The 10763-nt window shown below is 43.0% G+C and overlaps 1 protein-coding gene across 1 annotated transcript in view; it reads right to left on the reverse strand.

The window, feature by feature from the left end:
* fhl1a (four and a half LIM domains 1a) overlaps nucleotides 1-3372 on the reverse strand; it is a 47361-nt gene extending 43989 nt beyond the window's left edge. The window contains exon 1 of the mRNA XM_063190558.1: nucleotides 3238-3372. The gene's annotated coding sequence lies outside the window, so the exon portion shown is untranslated. The remainder of the gene's footprint in view (nucleotides 1-3237) is intronic.
* Nucleotides 3373-10763: the final 7391 nt, after the last annotated feature.

A 10763-nucleotide genomic window follows, 5' to 3' on the forward strand; every position in this document is an offset into this window, starting at 1 on the left:
CGGCACATCAGAGAGAGAGAGAGAGAGAGAGAGAGAGAGAGAGAGAGAGAGAGAGAGAGAGAGAGAGAGAGAGAGAGAGAGAGGAAAAGGGGCTTTCAGCACAGGGCGTACTGGGTGGCTTTTGGCCTCAAACATGAGCAAACACAAACTGAGCTGAGCAAAGACCCGACCTAAGTAGGAAGTATTGGTAGTTTGTGTTTGTGTGTGTGTGTGTGTGTGTGTGTGTGTGTGTGTGTGTGTGTGTGTGTGTGTGTGTGTGTGTGTGTGTGTGTGTGTGTGTGTGTGTGTGAGTGTGCACGCACTTGCACACGCTCGTGCGTGTTTGCGCGTGAGAGGGACAGAGCGAGAGCGAGAGTGGATGAGAGGATGAGAGGATGAGAGGAGGAAGGTTCAGGATGTGTGTGTGGCTGTGTGATTGGTGGTTGCTGTGTGTTGAGCTCCACAGTTCTCTCCACTGCCTCCACTGTGGGGAATGCTGTATTTCATCCTGAGCTCCACATTACCTAATTAGGACCTGAGAGAGTGTGTGTGTGGCTTGGCAACGGTCTTGATATGCTCAATAGCGCCCTCTAGAGGGAGGCGAGGACACCACACAGACAGGGAAGTAGTAGGATTTAAGGCAGGGGTTCCCAACTCTTTCCAACTTGGGGCCCACTTGACATTTTCACAACTGGCAAGGGCCCACCTATGACCCTGTAAACAATATAACTGAAGTATACATTTAACTGCAACACACACAAATATTATTTTGAAATTTGAAAATGATTTCAAGGCCCACATGGGATACCTTCAAGGCCCACCAGAGGGTCCCGCCTCACCGTTTGAGAATCACTGATGTAAGGGATGCCTCTCAGAACTTTAAAATCCCATATTTTGTGCAACTGCTCCATTTTCTTTCAAACACAGCTCAATGTCTGGTTGGTTAGACTAGGGCGCTTGGGCTGAATGGTTAAGGTGATATTGGGATGGGAAAGTTGCAGGTTTGAGTCCCTGATTAGGAAGAATCTCCTACACCTTCATCTGTGGCTGAAGTATCTGTCAGTTAGTCACCTAACACCACTTTTATCCAGGGACTGTAACCGATACCTTGCACCTAAATAACTATAAGTCAGTAAAGGCTGCTAAATGTAACATAATGGCATATAATGTAGGCTAGAAGCAATGTTGACCAAAACATTTTTTTTTCCTGCCTATGACAAGGTAAGCTTCTCAAATGAAAGACTGCTCTTCCTCACTCCAGCAAACTATTCTCCCTCGAACTGTCTCAGCTTTTTTCTGTCATGGGTGAGGAATATGAATCAAAGAATACTAATACCCTAAATTAGTTTTATATAGCACTTTTCTAGACACTAAAATATGCCTAACATTTTGTTTCAGTCTCATCAAACCTGCCCATTCAGTGGGATGTGTCCTGGTGACAGTTGTCACCATGCTGAATAGATGGAGTGCCCCTGTGCCAAGTCAAACACTGCAATAGGAGACTCTGGGGACACATGTCAACCAGGGGGAAATTACTACACGGGCCTATCCAGGGCCAGGTCCAGGGGCCCAAGAGTCAAGGGGGCCCAAAAGCCTAAGCCTCTATATTTCCATTCTCATATTGCATTGAAATCACACTTTAAAAACTGTATTTTCAAATTTGGTCAACAACAACATAGACTCTCACACCTGGCCTAAACTCGGAATCGTTTTGTACACTATAGTAACACCCATGGAGGGGGGCCTTTCTTGTTGCCTGGCCCAGGGGCCCATGGAGTCATGCTCTGTCCCTGATGTCAGCTAGCAGACTGTGGAGGTCACAGTAGAGAGAGGGATATGGCCGTCAACATCAAGGGCTATGTGATGAATGGATGGCTGCTCAGACCAAAATCAACACACACACACACATGCACACACACACACACACACACACACACACTCTCTCTCTCTCTCTCTCTCTCTCTCTCTCTCTCTCTCTCTCTCTCTCTCTCTCTCACTCTCTCTCACACACACACACACACACGCACGCACGCACGCACACACGCACGCACACACACACACGCGCGTATACACACAGGCACAGACAGACAGACAGACACACACACACACACGCACGCACACACACACACACACGCGCGTATACACACAGGCACAGACAGACAGACAGACAGACAGACACACACACACACACACACACACACACACACACACATCATTAATACACAAGCCAAGAGCAAGAGGGATGATGTCACAGTAACAGTGAGCGCCTGAAGTGTAGAGCCCCCTTCATCACACTCACACTCACACACACACACACAGACACACACACACGCACACGGTCTGCCCGGCAGATTTACAGGTGTGTGAGAGCGGAACGTTGCTAAGGAAGGGTGATGTCATGTGTCTGGCTAGCTGATGGCTGAACACACAATAGAGGGCTGTTATGGGAATCTTAATGTGTTTCAAATGTTTAGCAGCCCTAGCAGCCCAACCCGACATGACCCCACCATTGTCCCAGCTAGCATTGTCAGCACAAAATAAATTACAGCACCCCCCTCTGCCCTTTTCCACTGGAGAAAAAAATGTTGGTAAGGGTATGAAAAACGAAAACAAAAACAAACAAACAAAAAACATAAAAACTTTTAAATAAAAGTATGTCATTACAAATTACAATCATTGTCATTGCCCCAAACACAGACATAAACTGTAGTCTAATGAATGCCATAGGCCTACCAATTATGCTGAATGTCATAGGAAAATACAGGGCAGATAGAATCAACAAGTTGTCATTAAGGCCACTTAAACTGAAGGAATTTTAAAGGGTAACATGTTATCACTGGAAATCCATGCTAACCATTGACCAAAGCTGAGCCCCTGTTTTAAAATGCTCTAATAATGACATCAAGCAGGTGGTCTATCATTTGCCAATGGTAAACTGTTATAGGCTACAAGAGGTCATAAGCCACTTGCTAAACAGGCCTTAGGTTGTGGGAGGAAAAGTTATTTTTATGTTGTTTATTGATAGAGTAGATAAGACGTGTCTCCTGCCATCATTAGCTTTTCCCCCACAGCAAAAGTCCAAACCATTTTATTTAAAAAGAAACTGAAAATGCGGTTTCAATAATAAAGTTATTGGTGTTTTTAGGTTTAAGTAGTAGGCTAAATAATAAACTGACAAAATAATTACAGAAACTGGAAATGTAGCCTACTGACCATCCAGGCTAATCTTACAAAGCTAAAAAGTTTTGCTGAACTTACCGGTGAGAAACTGTGTTCAGAGCGCGTGCCTTCTTTCTCCTCTCCTCACACTGGTGCGTGCGCCGGGTTGTCCGTTGAAAGATAATCTGCGCGTGCTGCGCACTTTAAAAGTCGGCTGGAGAGGGAGAGGAGAGAGAGGAGGAAAACTCCAGGATACGATCCAGCCCTGCCGCTACGTCGATATCAACAATGACTTCAACCAGGAATTTACTAGCTTAGGGCAGTGGACTTGGCATGTAGCTAAATGTAAGCCCCTCTTTCATTACCAAGCAAAACGCATCCATGCAGGAGCTCACGTTACCACAATTAAATGGACAATTAACCATTTTTTCATTTATCAAAGAGAGTATGAAAGAACATTTTGAAAATCAAATGAAAATGTGATATTTAGAACTTCATCCTGTTTTCTATCATTATGGGAAATATAGCCTGTAATTTGGTGGTGTGGTGGCTGGTAATGTTTTCGAGGTTTGCTAATGGAAGACATTTCTAAAAGTGAGGTCATGTCATTTAAGCAGCTGCAAGCCCAGGGCCAAAGCACTGGTATGGGTCACTGTAATCTTACAATACCGACAGTAGTAAGGGGGCTTGAAACTGTAGACACTTGCACTACCTATGGCTACACACTAGATGCTCAGAAATAAGCATGAGGTAGGTCCACTGCTGCATAATGTGTCAACAAAAATTACAGAAGTAGCCTACACCTGTGACCTACATGATGCAATGAAGTATGAGAGCATCCAACAACCTCCAGCAAGAGTCTTCTATTACAGAATGCATTGACTTGAGCAATACTGCTTTCCAAATTCTATTCTATTCTAGTCTGGAGTGTGCTGTCTTTCCAGTGTATGCCACACTCTTCGGTCTAATTCTCTTGCTGTCATGCCTCACAGAGTAGACTAATGCAGAGTTGAGTGACTATTGATCCAGATGGAAATCAAGGCATGGTAGGCCTGTATTTAATTGCTCAGTGGTTATCCCCCCTTTTGTAACTCATTGATAATACAAACATCTAACTGTAAAGTAACGCAGGGCAATGGACAGTATAATACAAATGATCTGTGGTGACCTCATGTAGGCTACAGTACATTGCTGGTGGTCATGATGAGATGCAAAAGCCCATTTGTCATGGTTGAGTGTGACTGAGTCCGTCTGACTTTTACGACTGTGTGGGTTTACAGCGTCAAGCAGGAAATATGCACAAGGGAAAGGGGGCTATAGGACTAACCTTGAGTCTGTTGTAAAGGGGTGAACAGGTTGGGGGGGCTATGAAACACAGAAGCGCTGTCTCTCCCTCTCAGGTTTTGATTCAGCTGTTGCCTAGTGGTTAGGAGAGTGGAAGATCAGAGTGTTGCAGGTTCGAATCCCACCCTTATCAGTCCTCCCTACACACCCATGGCTGAAGTGCCCTTAATCAAAGTGTAACGGAGGCCAACTAGCAGAGTGTGGCGTGGAACGTTAGTAAACTTCCCTCCTGAAGCCGAACTGTGCAAGAACACCTGCGTCACAAAAGAACCTAACCCCACATTGCTCCTGGGACTGTAACTAATATAACCTGTAAATAACTGTAAGTCGCTTTGGATAAAAGCGCTAGTAATGCAATATAATATGTTCATGGGATAGGACTACCCTTATTTTTTTGTAAATTTGTATGGAGGAGGGTGTTGGGGGCAGTAGCCCTACACTGGTAGTGGTGCTGTCCCTGCCTCTGCTTGTCTCTGTCCATGAGATAAGACTACCTACCCCCTACCTCTGTTCTGTTAAATGGATTGGGGTGGTGTGGTGTTAAGAGGGGCAGTAGGACAGCAATGGTAGGCCTACTGGTGCATATTCTTTCTCTCTCTCTCTCTCTCTCTCTCTCTCTCTCTCTCTCTCTCTCTCTCTCTCTCTCTCTCTCTCTCTCTCTCTCCCCTCTCTCTCTCTCTCTCCTGATCCCTTACTCCTCTTGGGAGAAGAGCTGCAGACCCCTAAACACTCTCCTCTCACCATTTACACTAGTTCCTGTAGTGAGGGGGATCACCGCTCCCCTACAGTAAACAAGCCGTTCCTCTCACCGCAAATGTCTATAAACACATCTGGGGTCCGTTTCTCAAAAGTGTAGTTGCTAGCCTGTCAGCAACTTGGGTAGTTGTGCATGGGAAATTGCATTGCGAACAGCAAATAGCTAATGTAGTTAGCAACTATGGTTTTGAGAAATGCATCCAGGGCCCTTTTTGTTTTGCAAACAGCTAACTCCACTCCTCCATCGCAACTGAGAGGACATCAGTCTCAGTACTGTTGGCAAATACTGTTACATAATCCAGTGTTAAATGGAAGAAGAAGAAGAAGAAGAAGAAGAAGAAGAAGAAGAAGAAGAAGAAGAAGAAAGAGAAAGAGAAAGAAAGGAAGCCACGTATTTAAACTTTTTCTGACCTTTTGACCTTTTAGCAGGTGGAATTTCTTATTCTTGAATGACCTAACTAGAGACAGTGAAAATGCCAGGAATATTTGACCTAACATTCTCTTACATAACCTGCTGTGTTACAGGAAGGGGACAAGAACATTAAATAAAGCTAAGGCCTCTTGAGTGAACACTTGTGGATTTTATGACGGTATAGGCTATATTTTATACATCCCATGCTTAGATAAACAACTTGTTCTTCCTTGAGTAGCTACACATCTCCTATCAGTTATATTTATAAAATTCCATTATTAGAATATGTTTATTTCAGCCTGTTGAGTGAAGCAGTATGGCTATTAAGCATGTACAGTATGTATTGTGTACATGACCATGTCCATGCTTTAGAATAGTTCTTGAGTGACCATTGCATTTCTTAACTGTCACATAACCTTGTGTCACCAAAAGCACCACAATACTTTTTTTTTTTTACCTGTTGAGTGAACCTTTATACCAGGGGATGGGCAGTTATTTTAGCCTGAGGACCACATTGGGTTTATAATATTGACCAAAGGGCCAGATGTTGCAGGCAACATGCCTTTGCCAATGATAAGAAACACTGTAATGTACACTGGCATAAGTTGTTGGCTATTTCAGCCCTGCACATTATTTAGATGTGACTTTGATTAATCTCACACCTGCAAGACCCCATTTTAAGAATATTAGGTGAGAGCATTATTTTTAAAAAATTGCCTTGTAAATCTTCTGGGGGCCACATGAAATTCCTCTGTGGGCCTGAGTTTGTCCATCTCTCCTTTATACAGTAGCTATTAAGCATGTAATGTACTGTAGTATATATGTATTTATTATATATATTTTTTACAGCCCATGCATGTTTTAGATAAAACATCTTGCTCTTGAATGAGCATAGTCATTCCTCATGTCACCAGAAAGGGGGGAGGGGGTGGGCAAATCAGACATTTCTTTAATCCGCTAAGTGAACCTTATACAGTATCGTTTTTTACAGCATCCAATATTTCAGATAAAGCATCTTGTTGTTGAATGACGAAGCATTCCTTTACAGTCACATAACCCCATGCCACCAAAGAGAGAGAGATACAAATACTTTTTTGTCACTGAGCCTTGATAGATATTCAGCACATACAACATTGCCATGCATGCTTTATGAAACCTCCATGTTCTTGAATGACTCAGCCTAATTTAAATCAATTGACCTCAAATCACCTAGGAAATAATAAAAAAAACTCCTCTGACCCGATGATCTAACCTTCATGGATATATCAAGCATATACTGTATATACCGTACGCATGTAGGCTATATGCTGTATTTTTACTCTCAATGCTTTGGATGAAACATCTTGTTCTTGAATAGCTAAACTGTGAGTGTGCACACTGCTCCCGCGGAGGAGGAATCTGTGTGATTCAGCATGCGGTTATGGGGAAATTCAAATGGCCTGAAATGAGTAAATCAAGTAAGAGACCAGCATGAAAAAAAAGCTTGAACTTGAGGCGGATTAAACGATATCAACCTCCTGAGAGGCGAGGAGGAATCAGCACCATTTAAGGACCTCATCTTGTATACACACACACACACACACACACGACTCCCAGGCCCTTCAAAAAGGCCGTATTAAACACTTACTATTGGCTGAACTCTGGGCTGCACTGTATGTCTGTGAAGACTCTCACTCTCACACAGGGAAGCTGACAAGGGTGGGGGGTAAAGGGGTGAATTGCCCCAGGCCCAGGGAGAGATAGGGGGGCAGAATCGGGTCCTCATCATTACATTTGGTGAGGGGCCATTTCCGACGATGTTGGCCTGGGCCTGATGAAAGCTTTTAACCGCTCTGCTCACATATTTATCCAGGTAATTTCATCCAAAGACGTTAGTTGTACTGCAAGCACGTAAGAGGTCCAGGTGTTTGCAAGTACACTCTTTGAACCTTTAGCTGGGCTTTTATAAACCAACGAGTGCAAAGATGTATAAGAGTGATATTCAGCTGGAGAGGAGTTCAGAGGCATAGCATTTTGTCATTGCCCATGCAATATCACTCTCGTAACTCTTTGTCATCTCTTTCTAAATCTTTGCAGAGGCAGAAATTGAGGACAAAATCCTGGCTGAAGTGTGATGCAGTGGAAGATCATGTTGAAAGTTATTGTGATCCTAGTCATGTCTCGGTGGTGGCATGATAAGGCTACTCTCAAATTCATTAATTCATTCATTCATTTCTATATAATAAATTCAATACAACCAATAAAATACTAATACTAAAGGACTTGGGACACACTTAAGTTGTGTATGCTGAATAAATCTGTGTAGTGTGTAATTATAAAAATGTGTTCAATGACTAAACTGCAGATGTGCATGGCTTCATGTTTCTCCCATTTCTCTAAAAGTCTGTAATCTGTTTCAGGTTTGAGACTGCACTGTGCAGAATGAGCTGGGCCACACTGACTCAATGACCAGACATCTCGTCTATCATCACTGAGACATCACGTCAGACATCCCTAAGATAAGACATCATGGGTGGATTCCAATATGTGGACTCCAGTCCTCCCGTCCTCCCGTGCCTCCTTGTGGCCTGGTGATGACGTCACTGACAACAGAATTCTATTTCAATTTCTCACATAATCTCAATTCTAATGTCATTTTTCTCATATGCAAATGGGGTGGTGAATGAAGAATAGCCCCCCCCAAAAAAAAAAAAGTGTTTGTGGCTAAGTATTGTTTTCTCCACGGAGGAGGGGCATAGGCAAAACGCGAGGCCACAAGCACAGACCAAGGACGGGAGTCCGTATATTGAAATCCATCCCATGTCACCACAGAGGATGGTGAGATGGGGGGAAAAAAGGGTGAACAACATGTTTTTTTAAATGAAAGCACAGGCTTTTTTGTTTATTGACCACTGCACACACATGAACAGATGAACATTTTTCTTTTTTATCTTTTTAAACTGTACATCCATGTAAACAGTCAAGTACCTTCAACACAGGGGCTAGTGGACAGAGAAGAGTCAGCCCGCACAGTAAAGTGTGACGAAACACACAGCTACATACTGGTATTACAAGAACAAGCCGAAGCCGCAAGGTCTCAACAACAAAACCTGCTTCGTTCCTCACCTCTCCTCCTCCATATAACTTTGGGCCTGTACACGCGATTGTTCACGCTCATTCTAAATGTTGAAGAAAAGAAAATCAAAGCCCAAACAAAACAACAACAAAATGTTGCTGAGGAAGAGCAGAGAGAAGGTTGCCATGACAACCAGTTAAAAACGGGATGAGACTAGCTTGACTTCCTTGTTTGCTTTTCACCCCTCCATCCATCTTCAGTAGATAAATTATATTTATGGAATGTTCTGGGTCATTATCTTTACCAGAGGTGCGCAGCCAGGTGTCTAGAATGTAAAATTCCTGTTGCATACTTTGTACCAGCCAATTCTAGTAACTTGCAGAAGACTCGCTCGGTGTCACTTGAATTTTTCAGCGAAGTGGTAAACCGGTTCTCTGTACTGTACTACATGCTCCCGGCTGATAGATACTGAGATTACTGACTGAGAGAGGTTAGCCTGAGTGTACCTCGATGAGCTCTTCTTTACAAATGGACATGGGGGGTATTCCCAGAACATGCTTAAGTCATTAACCTGGCTATGTTAACCTACAAGAAGTGGTAAACCTCGTGAAAAATGGAGGACTCCAGATTCTTTTATTAGATGATTTACCTTTCTTTGGGTTTCAGTAAACGCACACAGTTTGAGGTGCGTACGGCAGACAATTAGACTCAACTTGAAAAAGAATGGTCGTCGCACACTCAGAACTTCATGCAGTTACATTTAAAATGTAAAATTTCATGTAACTGCATGAAGTTCTGAGTGTGCGACGACCATTCTTTTTCAATTAGATGATTTACCACCACGTCTAGGTCAACATAACCTGAAATCCTACTGACCCAACTTCTTGGATTACTCCCCTTGAGAGTATAAAAATAAGAACAAAATCAAACAAACAAAAAACATCGTAATCTTTCCATGACCCCTACAGGTATTCATATAGTAAATATACACATCTTCAATACATTGAACATACAATAAAAATCTCAGCTTAGGTAAAGGCCCACAATTAAGCCAATGTCATATTCTTTTCATTTAAAAACAAGTCAGTCTGGACATAGCAACAGCATCGAGGCTGTACTGATCCGATCTCATCTTTTTAAAGAACAGTCCACTGCGTTTCCACACTTCACAAAATTCTTCATGGATCTGAGACCATTTAATGAGTTCTTCTCATTTTGTCTGCAGCGCATTGAGAGATGCCACCTGAGAGGGACTCGTCATCGTGTCTCACATCGGAGAATAACAAATTGAAGTATGGCAAGGCAGTGGACTGTTCCTCTATTACAGTGTAGAGACATCTTAACTGCGGCGTTCCTTTGAGGCCAGTGCAGACAGGGATGGATTAACGAATGGGACTAAAAACGCCCAGTTGTTATTCTTGCCACGAAAACAAGAGGCCTCACCTCAAGAGGTTGGTTACCCTCCACAGAAAATCATTCAAATTTAGGTGCCAAGGTGGCAAAGGCAGACTGAACCCTCCCAACCTCACAGCCTTCCAGTTCATTTCACTGTACTGAAAACAGTGGAATTGAATGTTGGCAGAGAGTAGTGCTCTGCACTTTGTCAGAAAGGGTGTGCAGTGCCCTTTCGGGGCCTTGTGTACCAAATAGCCTACAATAAAGGACAGTAGGGTCTAGATTGAGGCGAACAACCCAGAGTGGGGTCGTCTAAAATACCTTTTCAGCCCAAGGGCACTTTCATTAATCAATCCCAGAGTGCAAGTGGTCATTTAGGTGCTTTGTACAAAAGACAGTGTACCAATCACAATTGTTACGTCAAAATCTCATAATGATGGCTTTCACCATAACTCCCTTTGTCAGACGTGTACTAGACCCATCTCAGATTCCTGATTCTACTAAGGGCCTCTACATACACAATAAAATCACAATTATTTATTTTCATTATCATATATTTTCTTCATCATCATCACCTCGAGACCATGGTCACATGATCGCAGGCTTTGCACTTCATCATCATCATCATAAAAAGGCAAAAAAAGAAGCTTTAAAAAAAGTGCA

The sequence above is a fragment of the Engraulis encrasicolus genome, chromosome 23, assembly GCF_034702125.1.
Source record: "Engraulis encrasicolus isolate BLACKSEA-1 chromosome 23, IST_EnEncr_1.0, whole genome shotgun sequence".
NCBI classification, from domain to species: domain Eukaryota; kingdom Metazoa; phylum Chordata; class Actinopteri; order Clupeiformes; family Engraulidae; genus Engraulis; species Engraulis encrasicolus.